Here is a 19,420-nt window from a genome sequence, read left to right on the forward strand (position 1 = left end):
GCTGGCTTGAGGACAGCAGCAGGAGGTCAAGGACTGAACCTCATGCCTCAGTGATCTAACCAGGGATTTTTATACACCAAGCTAACGATCAAGGCTTGGAATAACCATTGTCCATATATCCCAGAGAGGCCAAGTGGTTAACTTGAGGTCACATGTGGGCCAAGGTAGAAGTCATATCTCAGAGAGTATGTCCTTGATAATCCAAAGACAGGCTAGGAAAGTAGAATTCAATCATATATTGTTGGCACATGGATTTATAAGTTTCCCAAAGGAAACTGTAAGATTTAGACCAAAAAAAAAGGCCGATTCTTTTATTAGAACCTTTAACTCCTTTAGGACACTGGTAGAGGCCTTTGCACATAGTAGGTATTCTATATATATATATTTTTCATTTTGTTTTTATTGTTTTTCTATTACAGTTGTCCCACTTTCCCCCTCATTGCTCCACCCACACCCAGCCCACCCCTTCTCCCACAGTCAATCCCTACCCCGTTGTCCATGTCCATGGGTTATTTATACTAGTTCCTTTACTTATATGTTTTTAACTGATTGTTTTGAAATCTGGTTCTGTTTTGTAAGGTATGAACAAAGCTTCCAAATCAATCTTCTGAAAACTTAATTAGCCTATGGACCACCACAATTCAAATAATTGATACAGATGTTAAAAAGCATTTGAACTCAATAATACAAAAAAATATTAAACAGCTACATTTTTTTCAGAGAAAGAGAGAGAGAGAGAGAAATATCAATGTGAGAGAGAAACATGGACTGATTGTCTCCCATACGCACTCTGACTTGGGATTGAACCGTAACCTCTTGGTGAATGGGATGACACTCCAACCAACCAAGACACCTGGCCAGGACTAAACAGCTACATTTGTGTGCATTCCATACTAAGAGCAACAGGTAGACTTTTTTTTTAAACTCAGCTCCAGGAACTTTGCCTGTACTTTTTAAGTAACTGTCACTGCAATTACTGTCTAAGAAAGACACTCAGCACTCTAATTTTTTGGCTCTGCTCCCATGCATTGTTCTTTCAGGGCTCCATTCCTTTCGCTCCAGCAGAAAGAATTTTTTTAAGTGTTTTATTTTACAGTAGGCCATGAAAACATATTGAGCCTTATTCAATGCTGGACCCAGAGGTTTCTAAATTCTTGAATATGCTCTCTCTGGGTTTTAATCACATCACTTGCAGCAGTAGCCTTCACAACCGCTTCTGGGATACCAGAATCTATGGCATGGCTGCCAAGAAATGTGCTAACATAGTTCTGAGTCTTAACAACCAACTAACAATTTCCATATTTCTGCTCCAAAGATTCAAGTATCATCCAATTGGTAAAAGACAATGTTATTTACTCATCTATTCTCCAAGTTTTCGCTTTCTCCAAAGAATTTACAACAAAATAGACTGCACTGTTTTTAGAAATCTTACTTAAAATTTAAAAGAGAACTTACTGGCTTTATTAGATAATACACTTTAAGCCATTATTAATGTTTTTTTTTTTAATTACTTGATTTTATTTTACAGTAGGTGGTGGGCACAAAGCAATCCACCTTAAAGTTGACAATTAATGTCACTCAGAACATTTTTAATAATGCACATTTTTAAAAAAGTATTCTTACAAATTATTCTGCAATCCAAATACACAATAGCTTGGAAAACAATGTTTAGAAAGCAAAACTCAATGTAAAAGACAGATTAAAACAACTAGAACAGTATAAATTTTATATGATTCAGATTTCACAGTTTTCTTACTGCATCATCAATGTCAGAAATCTGTTCCTTCCGCTGGCTCCACTGCTTGGGATTTAAAGAAATATCTTTTTTTCCTGGTTTCATTTCACCTTCAGGATCCATCCAATAGTCCCTAATATCAATTAGTACTTTTCCTTTGAAGTCCCAAATGCTGCAGTACCTCATTTTCCCAATCTGAAACATGTTATCATCTCTGCTGCTGCTGCGCTGCTTAGAAAATCACAGGGCCCTTTAAGTTTCACTAGTCTTGCTTCTTCACAGGTTTTCCTGAAGTAACTTGCTTTTTCCTCTTTAACTTTTTGTCATCTTCACTGTCAGACATAACAATTCAAGGAATTATATTTAAAACAAAAAACAAAAAAACCAGCCCTGGCTAGTGTGGCTTGTGGATTGAGCACCGGCCTGTGAACCAAAGGGTCGCCCGTTCGATTCCCAGTCAGGGCACGTGCCTGGGTCGTAGGCCAAGAGTCTGGTTGGGGGTGCATGAGAGGCAACCACACATTGATGTTTCCTTCCCTTCCCCTCTCTCTAAAAAAATAAATTAAATTAAATTTTTGAAAAAAGAAATTATATAATTAACACTTCTAATCAAACCAAGGCTGCTGATTTGCCTATGAGACACTAACTCCTTAATTTTTTGTTAGAACTCTTTCATTGCATTCATCCTACTGTAATTTTGTGGTAACATGTCTGTCTCTCCAACCAGACCATGAGCTCCTTAATTTATCTTTTCATATTCTAACATGGAGCACATTTCCTGGTTCATGACTAAGGGCAGAAACAAAGGAAGGCAGAAAGGAAATAAGAGTGAAAGAGAGAAAAGGCGGGGAGGGAAAGAGTAGGAGAAAAAAAAGGAAAGGAAAGTTTCCTGCTTCAGCCCCTCATCTCTGCACTTCAGTCCCTTCCACCCCCAGTGGGATTTACTTAGGGGGTCCTCCTTTCTCCCACACAAACTGCTGAGACCTCACATGTCTTATATATAATAGTTAAATACAGATAAATTCCATTTCCTCCCACTGGACTACCTTTTCTTTCAAGTCAGAGACTGAGCCTTATTCATCTTTATAACCTATGTAGAACCTAATACTAAGCTTTGTTCACAAAAGGCCCTACAAAAAAAGTTTACTGAATACATAAGGACTTTGTGCAACTGTGTAACTGAGTTTATGTCTAACAAAGAAATCAACCAAGTGAGGCTAGAAGTATACTACAACTGGACAGATGCAACACGACACAGCTGGGGGAAGTATCCTTTCTTTTCACACTCAGGGCTGTCATTCTTCAACAGTCTACTCTCAAGATAGCCCTGAACATTTACTGGGTGCCTACTCTGTACCAGACACCTTTGTACAAGACACAACAATAAGCAAGCAAGGCTCATTTCTCTATGGAGCTTACAGCTCAGTAAAGAATAGTCAGTTTTCTATCTTGAAGATTTCAATCTCATTCCTAGTCCAAAAATTTCATCTCTACAACTACTTCATTCATTCCTTAAATACTTATCAAACCCCCACTATGTATCAAGTCTATCCTAGGCACCAGGGACATGGCTATAAATAAATAAGACAAGGTCTCATTTACATTTTAATCAATTCTATAACGATGCATTTCTTGGTCAGTAATTCTATAAAATACCAGCATGTCAGAGTAACACATGTATGTAAGGTTTTTAAAAAGTAAAAAAAGAAAGAAGAAATGGTGATGAAAAATAAAAAATCCATTCCAGTACCCCCTTCCTAGTCCCCAGTCTCCCTTCCCAAAGGCAAGTATCCTTAAATCATCTAGGTATTGCTTCCAGTATTGACTGTAATTTTTCTAAGTCATATGCTTATATGACTATTTCTTGGTTATCAAATTTTATGATTTAATGGATTTCTGCCATGCTACTTAATCAAATCCCCTCTCATCTAGTCCTGCAACATAACTGTTATTGATACATTTTGTGTTTGTATCAAAATGATGGTCATTGAAATTTCAGAAACAATTAAGATCTAAGAAGTTGTAATCAAAGAAAAGCTCATAGCCAAGAGCTAAATGTTTTGGATTTTAGTTTTAGAAGTGGGGCAGGGGGCAGTTAATAAAGGAGATAAAGAAAGAGGAGAAGACAACAGGAAATAAAGACAAGGTAATATGTTTGGGGACTATAGGAGGAGCAAAAAGGAAGTGGCTGATTTAATCTATTTTCTTGAGTATTAGTAGTAAAGGGTGTCACCGGGCACGTATATAAATCTCAGCCAAACTTATAAAAATACAACAAAAATCAGAAATCGTTACTTTCGAAAAAAATGCTCATCTACATGAAAGGACACCTTTAAATTGAAAAAGATAGGAAGAGGAAAGACGCAGAAAACTTCACCTTTTTCATGGAAAGGAGATAAATTCAGACACCGGTAGATCTAGACCTGGATGCCCGTTTAACTCTGTCTCCAGGCACCAGATCGAGACAGCGCTAAGTCTGCACAGGCAGGTGCGCGCCCGGTGACGAGAGGTTGGTAGGGAGCGGGTAGGCAGACACTGTAAGTCTAGACAGATCTACATCTCGGTGTTGCTGGTGCTGCGGTTCTGGGGTCCACACGACAGAAATCAAGAGGCGACGCCAGAGCAACTTCCGGACAGATTTGAGCAGGTGCGTGCAGGGCGCTAGGAGGCTGCAGAGGCCGGGAGAGTCCTCCGCACGAGCCCGGGCGCGGCTCTGCGCGTGGCTTCTGTGAGCTGGGGCGAGGGGCTTGTGAAACGTGGGGTCGTGGGGAATGGGCCACCCCTCTTCTGTGGGGTGCACCTGTGCCGTGATGAGCCCCCGCTCGCCGCCTCCACCCCCGAAGGCCCTGGAGCCACAAAGCGGATCCGTTGCCCCTGCAGGTCAGCAGTTCCGCACCTGCAGGAAGATGCGGGGTGAAGGGCGTGTTTCTGGGGGGGTGGAGGCGCGTGTGTTACTTTCCTGGACATATTTCTCATCCTGTATAAAACGGCCCGAGCTACCTACTGTGGAACGGAAATGAACTCCCAACACAGTTCTGCTCGTTCTAATCCAGCTCCTTCCCCGCTGCCCAAGGTCTCACGGATCACGGTACATGCAATCTACATATTATACGCAATGTTTCGATGTAAACAAGGACCACAAAACAAAACCTTTGTATGTATCTAGTGTGGTAGAAGGTTTGGACTCCTGTGGAAATCAGGGTAGGTTCTTTTATAAGCTATTTGCCTCTTGTCCTTACATTAATCGATTACCATCTTAAAGGATATTGGAGTGTGAACCAAGGGGAGCGTAGGGATGATGAAGAACTGCCTTTCCCCTGTCACGGCCTCTCCGCACGTTGTAACTGACCGATAATTATAATAATTACAGTTGTAATGTTTTTCTGGCTCAGTGGATTGAGCGTCGGCCTGCGAGCTAAGTGTCGCTGGTTCGATCTTCCAGTCAGGGCACATCAGAGAAGGAAAACTCTGACTCCAAAAAACCTCCGCTGCCTTGCGGCATACCTCTTCAGGGGAAAGGCTAAGGGAGTAAACCCCGACAGAAAATCCGGAGCCGGAGTCCCTAAGGCGGTTTGACGTTGTAGTCAACACCGGCAACTCCTGCGGCGCACCTGAAGCCAAGCTGTATTGACTCCGTCTTTCCCTTGGACCCTTCAGCTGCGAAGAGAGGGGGGGTCTGCTGCATGGGCAACAGCAGACCCTCCATATCACCCTGCCCAGGCTCTGTAGCTTCAGCTTCACTGGAGAGGACACTCCAGCGTCATCGCAAGATGTCGATTCAACACGGGAGGAGACAGATACCGTGTCACTCCCGAGTTGGACTGCACAGCCATTCTCGGCGGTGCAGATAGACTCTTAAGAAGCTACACCATCGTCTCTCGAGACGGACGGCTGCCGACGACGACAACTATTAAGGGGATTCCCCTCTTGGCTTCCCAATGTCCCATCTCCACCTGTCTCACCATGGAAAAAGTCCAATCTCGTCTAATAGGGCCAGGATGAAGGCCACTGCCCAGTGTTTATGCTTCTTGTTAAAGTATAGTCCAGTCCAGCATCCGGCTAGCTTAGCGTGTGTTTCCAGCTGTGGTGCATTGCTGTGCTTTGGCATTCCAGCACCCTTCTGGAGGCCATGAAGAGAACAGGTGCGTGCACTGTGCTAGTGCGGGTCATAAGCACTATGACCTGTGGTTATAGCCAGAAATTTGGGTTTGGGACAGACCAGGTGCTTTCTCAAAACGACCAATCAACTTCCCAAGTTTTCTGCAGGTTTGGACAGGGTCCATCCCCAAGTTAGACTGACAGGCCTCTATGGTCCAGCACCACCCCCTGCTCCCACCAACAATCTGATACCAGTATTGGAGGTGGGAAGGGAGGAGTGTTAACCCCCTTGGCTGGAGCAGTGCTATGATACTCTGGAATATGAAAAGCCGGAGCTGCTTGGTGAACAAACATGCTCCTGCTTCCTGGTTTATTAAGCTCAATGTCTAGTCTCTTCTGCTCTCCTTTTCAATAGCTAGCTAAACACCAACAGCAACAAAGTAACAGCCTAGGAAAAGATGTACGAAATTCTCATTTCAACTCTTATCCAGGCTTGAAACACTTCACCTTGAGGTGGAACACAAGAACCAATCCACCTAGTGCAACATTTAGGACGTGAATTGTCTAGTTCTCCCACACTGGTTCTGCTTACGTCTAGTCCTTGCATTCCTTCTTCACCTTCTCCCAAAGTCTTGGCTCTTGCACAGGAAAGCCTACCAATCTTTATGGTGCGCTTAAAACTCAGGCCACTCACTCTCTCTGGTCCACATTCAGATCTGGACCTCTGCTCATGTCAGCGAGTTCGTGGGTTAGCCCTGTCAAAGTTCTCACTATGCTATCAACCTCCAGGCAGCACTTCTGGCCCTTCAAGTATAGACTCTAGCAATGTTACACTAATTTTTATCATATAGAGAGTTATTTTCTGTTCCTGGGGAGTTCAAGGGCAAAGAATTAATATAAAGGGCTTATATACACAGTGAGGATTCGCCTAACAATCTCTAAAAGTTAAGGACAATATGAATTCATACAGCAGTTCACATGAATTGTTTTTCTCCCTTGTAATTCATGGAAAGAAAATTTGGGATAAGTAAACAGTTTGGAAACAAATGTTTCTTTGTATTAAAACAGAAATGAAGGCCCTGGCTGGGTAGCTCAGTTAGTTACAGTGTCATCCCGATATGGCAAGATTGCAGGTTTGATCCTCAGTCAGGGTATATACAAGAATCAGCCAATAAATGCATAAATAAGTGGAATAACAAATCAATGTTTTTCTCTCTCTCTCCAAAATCAATCAATAAAAAAATTTTAAATAAAATGAACACCAAAAACTAGCTGTTTACTAAGTTTAAATACACATCAAGTTAGACACATTAAGCTCTTATCATTAAGTGTGGCTAGAAATGTTGACTCCAGAGTCTCATCACTGTGACTAAACAGCACAGTTTAGACACTTTTCCTTTGTGCTGCCACAGCACTCTCCATAACACGTCATGTCATGCAGTGCTTTGCTTCTCCTTCTAGATCAAGAGCTGCTTCACAGCAGAAGCCACAACTTACATGTTTTGATATACCAAGCCCAGCACAGTGCTAGGCACATAGTAGGGGTTAAAAAAATACTTCTAAAGGGAAAGACATGACAGTCATTATGAACTTCTAACTGAAAATGTCCTACCTCTGAAGGATTACAAATTAACAGTAAATAGCTACACTCCTCAAATCCTAGATGTGTAGGCATTTGGTATGTGAAGTTGAAGTTAGTAAATGTTTAGCAACAAATGACCTGCTAAAATAAATAACTAAGGAAAGGAATAAGCCTCCAAAGAAAAAAAAGAAAGTTTTTTACAGACTCAGAATTCTCGAGCCCTCTTAGTATACTTAGTATTCAAAATAACTACTGAATAAGTTACAGAAATATAAACACAGAAAGGAAATGGTCTTGCCAACTACCATTTGCTTTCTATTTTCTTTTCAAATCCAAATGACCTTAGGATCCAGGCCAAAAGGAAGCTTGAGATTTCAACACTCAAAAATGTATTAACTGTACTGAGACCTAAATAAAAATTTACTCATGTGAACTCTATATTTGTGTTAGTTTTCACTGTGTGCATAACTACTGTCATGGGCAACCAAGAGCAGCAACTTCTACCTGATGAATTCTTTTTACTTAAAAGCATGGAAGAGGGTGAATATTCACTGCAATACTGAAGTCTATATACAGCTCAACAGCTCTGGATGGCAGTGTTGAAATGAACCCTTAAAACTCATCAAATCTACCTCTTCAGTTATAATGAGCATAAAACTAAAGTCCATTGAGACCCTGGCTGGGTAGCTTAGTTGGTTAGAGTGCTGACTCGATATACTAAGACTGGGAGTTTGATCTCTGGTCAAGGCATACAAGAATCAACCAACAAATACATTAATAAATGTAGTAACAAATCGATGTTTCTCTCTCCCTCACCCCCATCTCTAAAATAAAAAAAAATAAAAAAACAAACTGAGGTGCACTGAATGGAAGTGACTTGCCCTGGGGTATAAAGAAAGTTAATGGCAGCCCTGGCTGGTATGGCTCAGTTGGTTGGGCATCATCCAGCTAACCAAAAGGTCACAAGTTTGACTCCCGGTCAGGGAACATGCCCAGGTTGCAGGTTTGGTCCCCAGTCAGGGCGCGTGCAAGAGGCAACCAATTGATGTTTCTCTCCTCTCTTTCTCCCTCCCTTCTCCTCTCTCTGGAATCAATAAAAGAAAAAATTCTTTTAAAGGAAGTTAATGGCACAGCAAAGGCCAAAGCCAGTGACCTATTACCCCAAACCATCTCCCTGCCAACTATTAAATTTGTGTTCATTATAATAAACCATATTAAAGTATTGTGCAAGTGCAAATTGAAATGATCAAATATAGCAAAACCTTTTCAAGCACACTTCTCTGAACAATTGCATATTCTAAGTTGATTTACTTTTCTGGTCTCCAAAGGCTGGTTTAGCTAACTGAACCTCACAATTATCAGGTGAAGCAGAATGAATACTATTCCTGTCTCAAGGCATATGCAGAGAGCCATTTTCTTTCTTGATAGGTCTCTGCTCTACATAAAGTAGTGGTGGTAAGTACAGAGAGCACAGCCCTATCACTGACTGACTGGCTGTGTGGCATTGCTCAAGCTAAATTTCTCCAGAACTCAGTTTTCACATCTTTAAAAAGATAAACTAAATAATGTAAGATCCCTTCCAGCTCTGAACTCATAGCATCTAGAAACTAAGCAATGTTCTCTAGAAAGTGCCTACACCCCTCCCCCCCCCCACAAAAAAAAATTCTGAGTATATTATCTCAGGTTAAAACAGACTTGAACGATAAATGAATTATAATACCCAACTGATGCCTGGATCTCCTCTATAACTGTGTGTAACGCAGTTATAATGGCCTTTTGGTTTATGAAGGAACTCCTGAAATATTTGCCGTAGTTTAAAACATTTAGGGGTCTTACTATGGGGTGGAAGCAGGGGAGGTTGCTCAACAGATGGAAGAAGCTTTCTAGACCCCTGACTACATCCAAGGAGTTCCAACTTAATATTTTATGTATCATTGTTTTGCTGTTCAAAGTAATTTTTGAAGCTCACTAATTTAAAGACTGATCTAGGTCACCCTCCTCACCCCCCAAAAAACAGTATAAAAATATATATATTAGTTCTTTTCACAAGAACAATACTACTGAATCTCCACATGTAGTTCATATACTGTCATCGGTTGTCCCTTTTTTCTATTCTTTTATTGTGGAAAAATATGCAGCACATAAAATTTACCATTTTTGCCATTTTTAAGTGTATAATTTAGTGGAATTAATTATGTTCACAATGTTGTACAACCATCACCACTATCTATTTTCTAATACTTTCTCATTATCCCCAAACAGAAACCCTATAACCAGTAAGCAGTAACTCCCCATTTCTCCTTTATTTTTAATTATATTCTCAAGGGCCTTAATAACTTTCAAACTATGATTTGCTGCCACCAGGTGGCATGAGAGTGTCATGGATACCCAAGATTGGGAATTGTTTCAAAAATATCCAGGGTAGGTAAGGGAAAAACAAGTGAAAATGTAGATGAAATAAAATTGTCATAGTCTGGTAACTTTTGAACCCGGGTGATAGGTACACAGGTGTTCATTATTCCAGTCTCGCTATATCTGTACATGTTTAAAATTTTCCAGAACAAGTATTAAAATTGTGCCTATAATGTTATAAACACTGTATATAGATTTTATACATTTTTAAACCCTAGAAAAGATTTTATACATCAGTATTGCACAAATATTGTGTTTCTTCGGTTATTTTTAAAATGTGAGAAAATATTTTATGCATAATAAAAATATCAAGTACACATTAATTTAAATCCTGTAATTAGATAGCAGCTTTCAAAGATTACATATTTGTGTTGTATCCAACTAAATGTCATTAGTTACAAATTTGAAAAATCAGTATTCAAATGTATTAGTATTCAACTTCCACATGTATACAGAAATAAATTCATAGAATAACTGCAATGCAGCATTGTACTTTATTTCAATTTAAGATTTTGTTTCCTTAATATTATGCACAACTGTACAAAGGAGTCAACTCTCAACTACTTCCAGTAGAAGGAAGCTAAGGAGAAAAGAAGTCAGTTTAAAACTGCACTTGTTTTCCTTAATCCTTTTTTTTTCTTTTGTAAATTGCCATTTGACCAGAACACAGAAAGTTTAGCACAGTAATTTTTAACTTTTCTAGCATCAGTAGGGAATAGAAGCTCCACCTGATTTATTTTTATTTTTATTTTTTAGGAAGACAATTCTGTTTGTCCATGACGGACCAAGAAACAAAGTCTGGAGTTGCTCTACCCAAGTGGTAATGAGCTACTAAAGAGGGGTGGGGTGGAGAGGAGACAAAGTGATACACAGCATTATTTTGAGTGAACGCCAGCCCCTAATTCTAACACTTGATCCATGGAGAAAGAGCCACACTTTTTTCACTATGGCTGCAGAAGAATGGAAACCTCACCCAATTTCTCAGTCCCTACATGGCAGGCTGAGCAAGAGGCTATTCTAAGCTGATTCAAGAGGCCACTCGTTGTTTGTTAGGAACCCCCGTTCCAAGCACAGAACGATGCTGCAGGTAGTCCACAGCTGTTGCTGATGGCAGGTGGAGATGGTCCTGAGATCTTGGGTTTCTCTTGATTTTCAGTGATATGCTAGTCAGTTAAACACAGCTGGCCAATGTGGACCTGCCAACAAATCATTCCCAGGTCTCTTTTGGCTTTATTCAGTAATTCCACAGGCTCTTTTACATTCTTATTTTCTCTGAAGGCTTCTCTTATCCCGCACCGCCCCCCCCCCCCCCCCCCCTCCCATAGCCTAAGTTCTATAACTGTAGGTGCTGAAATGCTTCCTTTTTCTCAGCATCACCAGGTATATATCTAACATTTGTGCATGGCTAGAGGCTATTTTGGAAATAAAAAATAAGTGAGTCCTCTTCATGGAGGTCCTGAGCCTAACCCAAACACGAGAAGTTCAGACTACACAAAATCACGCACAAAATAAAATGCAGTGGGGTTTGGTCTTGCTAATGAGCTGGGCCTCAGGCCGCTGCTGGATGAATTTTCCTGGTAACAGCTGATTCAACAAGTAATTTTTATTTCAACCATGTTTACTGATATTATTCCAAAATATGCATTTCCCTGCTTTATAAAATATTCAACACAAAGTAATTTTAAAAATTTCATGATAATCATTATTAACATCAGTTTTCAAACTCTAATGGCTTCTTGCTGAATACTAGTTTCTTGGTTTTTCTCATCAATAATCTAAGGTCTGACTTTGCCAATAAAACTGCCTCCCCTCCTGGGCTGAGGGTCTCCTTGGACTCTTCCTGCAATTCAGCTTTCAGCCTACTGGACTCACTGAGTATAATGAATGCCCAATGCCTGGCTAGCTCAAATGGCCCACCCCGTGGGATCCAAAATTGCTATACCCCACATTATGCCAGGTGTGAAGACCAACACACTGGGTTATGTTGACCACTGTGCTGACCTATTTAATGGCAGATGTGTTTTAGAATTATAAAGAACCTAAATGAGAGGTCAACTTCCCTGTTTTAGAGATAAGTAAAGCCTAGGACGATTAAGGTCATAGAGCTATTCAGTGGCAGAAAAGATATTAATAGTCAAAACTGTTGGTTTCTAGTCCAAATGCTTTTTTGCACTACTTATATTAACACTCACATCCCGCAAAATTATCATACAGTAAGAGACCAGTTGAGGAAACCATTAAGCCAATTTTCTCCAAATTCTTTAAATTCATGGACACTGGTCCTTCCAGAAATAAAGACAATGAAATCTGATTTCAACTAGAGGAACTTGTGTTAATGTAGGACTAGTTTTATCACAGGTGCTGGCTTTCCTCCAGAACATGAAGGCAATGGAATTAATTGAATTTAAACCAAATGTAGATAAATCTATGTTGCAGAACCACACATAGCAGGGAACAGTTTACATTAGGAGATGCTTTATTTTATTAAAAGACTTTATGTATTTATGTCTAGAGAGAGGGGAAGGGAGGGAAAAAGAAAGGGAGAGAAACATTGATCGGTTGCTTCTTGTACACCCCCAACCAGGGACCTGGCCCGCAACCCAGGCTGTGTGCCCTGATCGGGAATTGAACCAGTGACCATTTGCTTTGCAGGATAACTCCCAACCCACTGAGCCACACTGGTCAGGGCAGGACATGCTTTTATCAGACTCTCTCTGATTGAACATAAACCATTTAATTGCCAACTGATCTATTAATTTTTAACTCTTTTCTACTGTGCTATATGTCAATGACAGGCATCTATCCTTTCAAAAGAGCTCTGCTCACACCATGAGATTTTGGAAGTCTGCAAATGGGCAGGCATTATTTATTAAGATAGTTTAAAAGTCTTTGCTCAGAACACCTTTAAAGCCTTTATGTACAAATTTTATGGTAAGACTTGTTGATGTCAATCTTTAAGGCACAAGTCCTCAAACTACAGTCCATAGGCCCTAAAAAACATTTATCAATAGACTTCAGGAGATCTGCAAGCTCGTTAAACTGTACACAATATTCTGCATGCATGTGCATACATGCGTTAGGAGAGAAGATCTATGGCTTTATCAGATCAGTATCACTGCTTTTAGTAAAACAGGGTTTTCAGGCAAGGCAGCTCACTGCTGGCTGCAGCATGCTCAACAACAAAGGTTATGGGATTGCTCTCTTCACACAAACCAAGCCTTCTTGAATGCAGAACATCAAAACAGTGATAATCCTAAGAGACCAGAAGTTCCCTGGTTCCAAGACCGGGAGATAAGTCCCCTATATACACTGAGTCCACTATACCTTCAGATCAACGTATCACCACATTTGATCTCCTAACCAGAGAGCATCAAGAAAGCAAGATTGCCTTCCATCTAAAATAAAAAGATAGGGGAAGGGATAGAGACACGATAGGGGAATCTATAAAATCAAGGGTCTTCCAGCATCCATGAACCAGCAATAACCCTCCTTTAAAGTACTTTAATTAGTACTGTACTACCATCTCTTATGCCCTGGCTGGTTTAGCTCAGTGGATTGAGCGTCGGCCTGCGAGCTAAGTGTCGCTGGTTCGATCTTCCAGTCAGGGTACATCAGAGAAGGAAAACTCTGACTCCAAAAAACCTCCGCTGCCTTGCGGCATACCTCTTCAGGGGAAAGGCTAAGGGAGTAAACCCTGACAGAAAATCCGGAGCCGGAGTCCCTAAGGCGGTTTGACGTTGTAGTCAACACCGGCAACTCCTGCGGCGCACCTGAAGCCAAGCTGTATTGACTCCGTCTTTCCCTTGGATCCTTCAGCTGCGAAGAGAGGGGGGGTCTGCTGCATGGGCAACAGCAGACCCTCCATATTACCCTGCCCAGGCTCTGTAGCTTCAGCGTCATCACAAGATGTCGATTCAACATGGGAGGAGACAGATACCATGTCACTCCCGAGTCGGACTGCACAGCCATTCTCGGCGGTGCAGATAAGACTCTTAAGAAGCTACACCATCGTCTCTCGAGACGGACGGCTGCCGACGACGACGACCATCTCTTAGGGTTAAATTTACTACCCTGTATTCAGATATTAACTCCTTTTATTTGTAAACAAACAAAAAAATCCTCTCAAACTATTTAGTATTTTGAGAAGAAACCCGCTGTCATGGCTTTATAAGCTTTGATCACAAATCCCCTTAGTGTTTTCCAAAAAAAAAAAAAAAAAAAAAAAAAAAAGAGTTCCTTTATATTTAACACCCTGGATACATGAGAGAGAAGGAGAGTGTGAGAGTGAATGAGAGAATGAGAGAGTGAGTGAGAGACAGAAAGAACATACTTCATCATATACAGGTCACAGAAAACATTAACTCTAAATACTGTATGTTGCTTACACAGAAATCCTTCTTTCCTTCCACCACCACTAAACACTGTTCACTTTAGAAATTTGTGGAGTTAAGAAATTTTTATTTTTGTATTCATCACCTACCATGTACAATGCTAAGAATAAATTTTAACTGTTTTCCCCTCAAGATAGAGAAAGGGATATTTAGTTAGGAAACCTGGGAACACACATTCTCCATAGTAATTGGTAACATCAGCACAAATGCTGTTTTACACCTATGTATTTTTAGGTTATTGCTATCTGACACTTAAGGGGAAAAGTTTGAACTTAATGCAAAAAAAAAAACAAAAAAAACAAAAAACACCAAAAGCCACCCCACCCCCACCCCTTTAGATCTCAAAAGGCAGAGAATTAAATCCATTCACCAAAACCACACCTCTTTATAACTGAAAACTATACTCAGGGCCAAAAGCAGTGCTTCTAGTTAAGAGACTACAAATATAATTTAAAATTTTTTCCTGTGGTTTCTTTTTCTATTTTTAATTTCTATTCATTGATTTTAGTGAGAGAGGGGAAGGGAGGGAGGGACAGGGAAGCTGAGGGAAAGGGACAGAGGACGAGAGAGAAGAGAAAATGAATTTGTTGCTCCACTTATTGATGCATCCATTGGTTAATTCTTGTATGTTCCCTGACCAGCGACTGAACCCACAACTTTGACATATCAGGAGGACGCTTTATACAACTTAGCTACCTGGCCAGGGCTTATTGTGGTTTCTTCAAATCATGATCAGGTAACTACAAGATGACACTGGAGAATAAAAACAGTAATGACCAATAAATACACTAGAAATTCCAATTCTCCCATTTGCAGACACAGCAGAATTGTGTGATATAAACACACAGAGTTAATTATCCACACATCTTCTTCACAACTCCATATAGGTGTCTAAGCAAACAAAAAATGGTAGTACAGTATTAAAAATAAATTGTTCTCAGTTTGCAAAACTGATGGTTTACCTCCCTAGCATAAGTGACCATAGAAAGAAACTAACCTAATCCAAAGTTTAAGCAACCAAACAGGAAATTCAGAGGCAGGTAGAAAAAGAACTTTTACCTAAACTGGTTTAGTGAAGCCATTACACACATGTACCTATTAGAATAAATGGAGTGACAATACTGTGTGTGTGTGTGCAAGTGCCTGGTGCACATCACCCCACTCCCCACCCCAAGAACAGGGTTAATCTGCAGTGAAGTAAATGAAAACACACTGGTAGGGAATGGGCTTTTTCTAGGCCTGGGAACACTTACTGGACTGGGAGAAGCAATAAGCTTAATCAGTGACATGAGCACATATTAAAGAAGCTAAGAACCACCTGAAGGTTTCAATCAGCAACTAGAAACAGTTGCTGAGCCCAAACTTTGGTCATGTCTAGCTATACCCAGAGGAGAGACAATGGGGAGAAGAGGGAAAAATATACACACAAATATTCTGGATACTAGCCAAAAGGAAGAGATTTTTCATCAAGCCCACCCCCTGCTACCACTTGGATGAAATCGTCCAATGTGCTCCATCCAATTCCATTCCATGCATATGTACTGAGCAGCTACTAAGTGCCAGGCACTATATAAGTGCCAGGTAAATCATGGCGGCGAGAACACAGGAAACAGACTATTACCTCATGCTGCTTGCAGGCTGCTAAAGAAGACAATTTAAAAGGAAGGGAGGCAGGGCAGGTGACCTCCTGTCCCTTTCACTCTCTCTATCCTTCCCAATGCCAATCTTTATCAGAAGAAGGTATGTTAGGATAACATCAAAGTTATATTAGAAGAAATGCCCAAATAAAAGAGAGGTCTTAGTGTGTCCTATAAATAAATATTCAGTTTTGAAGAATATGATGATTAAAAACTACCTTACTGAATGGAGCCAGGAACAAGTAAGCCCAGGCTTGAACATAACCTGTCAAAGATCTTCCCAAGTCTTGGGCAAAAGGAAGGTTATCAGAATCAAAACAGAAGGGATAAAGAAAAAGAAGAAGAAAGATCAAAGGAGGATGGGCTACTGGGAACTCACCCAAAACAAAGTAAAAATTATTTGCAGCCTCTTCTGAGTGCACTTTAAAAAAAAAAAGTTTATTTATTTATTCTTAAGAGAGAGGGGAAGGGAGGGAGAAAGAAAGGGAGATAAACATCAGTGTGTGAGAGAAATATCAATCGGTTGTCTCTCCCACCCTCCCCAACCAGGGACCAGGCCTGCAACCCAGGCATGAGCCCTGACTGAGAATCAAATCAGCCACCTTTCATTTTGCCAGACAACGCCCAACCCACTGAGCCACATGGCTCAGGACTGACTGTACTTTCTTTGAGATCAATTACAGTCAAGACCAAACTTTTCTGGCAAAGGACAGACTCATCTGTCCTTCCAGACCTAGAGGGACAATGTCTGGGCCACATATGTAAATCTATGAGTGAGTAATTGGGAACTGTAGTAAGTTCTACAAAGGAAAAAAGCAGGGTGCAATGAGAGCGCAGATACAAATTCCTTTAGAAACATAAGCCAAGAAAAGCCTCAGAGGAAAGTTGAGAGTTAATGGAGGAATAGGAGCTGAGCACTCAGAGGGCACAGTGAGTAGTCTACGTATTTATGTAGGGAAAACAGAATGAAGGGGGAAAAAGCTAGGTAAGCACAAGTGCAACAGAAAGTCAATGAATGGTTTTAAGTAGTTATGTGACCCATTGTTTTAAAAGCTCTCTCACTGCTGTGCACAGAAACAAGGAGGGAAGCCAGAGAAGTGAGAGGACCAGCTGAAAGGACAGAGTGATAGTTCAAGGGGACAGATGGGATGGAAAGACGTGGAATGGAAGGATACAAGATGCATCTTGGAGCCAAGCTGAAAAGGACTTGGTGAAGGATGTGGGGGAGAAGGGTGTGGGGAAAAAAACACAGGTGTCAACAACAACTCCTAGGTTCCCAGACTAAGCAACTGGATGTCATTACCTAATGGGAAAAACTAAGAAGAGGAAGTGAATGGGACAATTATGACCAGTTTGGGCTGTGTAAACATTTTAGTTTTTAACATGTAAATATGAACTCCCTGTAAAATATAAAATTGGGAGTTCTCAGCATATAAATGGTATTTGTTCCTTGGGAACAAATGATACCAAGAAAGAGAACACAGAAGAGAGATGGGTACCAGGGCCAAGCCCCGAGCAACTCAAACCTGTAGTGATGGGGGATGGGGCTAACAAACAAAAAGTACACACGAAAGTGAAAGGAAAACCAGCATTATGAGATTACAAAAGCCAAGAGATACAGGGATTCAAGAAAGAGGGTAAATTCTATGGAGAACTGTGCTAAGACCTGCAGTGATATGTGGTCTGAGCGTCCCTTGGTTTGGAAATTCACTGCCACTGATGATCTTGGTTTAGAGCAGTCTCAGGAAGCAAAAAGGGTCAAGCTGATGAGGGCTGATGGGGGACTGACTGTCCACCAAACAGCTCGTTTCTGACTTTGCTCTGATCTGTTTCTTCTCACCTCATCTCCTACCAAAACAGCCTCATAACCACTTTTCTTACTTCAACGCTTATCCTCCTACAGCCCATTCTCAGTGTAGCAGCCATAGTGATCCTGCTGTGGGAATGGAAGTTATTACATCATACCATCACTTCTCTACTCAGTGATCTCATCTCAGAGCAAAAGTCAAAAAGAATATCTTATAACAGCCTAGAAGGTCACCACCCTACTTCCTGCTGCAATACTCTAACTACTCCAGATTCCATCCTGCTCCCTGAATACAGCAAGCACACTTCTGCACCTACATAGTGCTTCTGGTCTCAGCTCAATCATCATAACAGCAAAGAGGTCTTCTTTGACCAATGGATTTAAATAGAACCAACTCCTTTCATTCTTTGCTTATCTTTCCTTACTCTACTCTATATTATTAGCATTTGCATTTTTATGACACATTACGTATTTATTAGTTATCTATCTCACATCACCAGAATACACAAGAACAGAGGTTTTACCAGTTTTTGTTACTTCTGTATACCCAGTAGGTACACAGTAAACACACACAATCACTGCATTTAAGTCACTAAAAAGGCCCTTTCAGCCCTGGCTGGGTGGCTCAGTTGGTTGGAGTGTAGTCCTGTACACCAAAAGGTTGAGGGTTTGATCCTCCATCAGGGCACATACTTGGGTTGCAGGTTAGATACCCGGTTAAAGTGCATATGGGAGGCAACCTATGGTTCTCTCCAACAGCCTCCCCCCTCCACCTCCCTCTCTCTCTCTCCCCCTTCCCCTCTCTCTAAAATCAATAAACATATCCTCAGGTTAGGATTAAAAAATAAAATAAGGCCCTTTCACATTACAAATTATTAGGTTGGTCCTTTCAGTTTGGATACAAGTCTTCTGTTTTTTAGACAGCGTAAGTCTGATCACCCACAGTCAGGCAAGAAAAGCCCAGTTCCTGGGCCCATGAAATTACGCACTAGCCCCTAGGCCTTGGAAACTCAGAATAATATCATCCTGTGAGCCATCCCCTACAGACACCTCAAGGAGTATTTTCACTCAGTTTTCAATATAAACTGTTTACCTTTTGGGTAAAGCAAAGTCCACTGAACAAAAATCATTATAATAACTCAGAGAAGGAGTCATGGAGGGAACAGTTTACATATGAAGATATGTACCTATTATATTTGCACAAAGGCTAGTAGGCATGTTGCTTCAGAATTTAGTGATTCTTCCAAACGATGGAACCATGCTCTCCAGTCTACACACCTGATTTTCCTATTCATCTCTCTGGTCTGGTAACAAAGAAACAACCTCAGGCTGTTCTCCCAGGAAGGGTACCTGGAAACTCCTGATGAGTTTAAAGCAAACAAAGCTCTAGATTATGTCAATGAAATACAAACTTTAATCATACCTTTGAAATGTCTGAGTCAGGTTTATCAATCACATAGATCCTCTACTCATGTACTTCTGTAACAGTGAAATGATCAGTCTCTGACTCCATCTTGCTCAAGCCTGTGTTGTTTCCTTCAGGCTAACAGTTTCTGCTTTAGACATACTAATCATTAGAGCAAGTCTGCTTGCGGCTTGAGTTTTTACAAAAACAGCCCCTCCCATTTTCCCTTCCCTTGATGTAAAAGAAGCCTGAACTCTGTACTTTCTTAAGATGGATTTGAGGAACCAGTAGGACTCGCATCTTCTCAATTGGTGCCTCCTCAATCATACTCCAAATTCTGGCGTTTTAGTTTT

General features: G+C 40.8%; 1 pseudogene; it reads right to left on the bottom strand.

The window, feature by feature from the left end:
* Positions 1-10,876: 10,876 nt before the first annotated feature.
* Positions 10,877-17,781, bottom strand: LOC150013395 (LYR motif-containing protein 4-like; annotated as a pseudogene).
* Between the last annotated feature and the right edge of the window lie 1,639 nt (positions 17,782-19,420).

Source organism: Furipterus horrens, unplaced genomic scaffold (assembly GCF_987537825.1).
Source record: "Furipterus horrens unplaced genomic scaffold, mFurHor1.1.pri manual_scaffold_4, whole genome shotgun sequence".
Lineage (NCBI taxonomy): Eukaryota > Metazoa > Chordata > Mammalia > Chiroptera > Furipteridae > Furipterus > Furipterus horrens.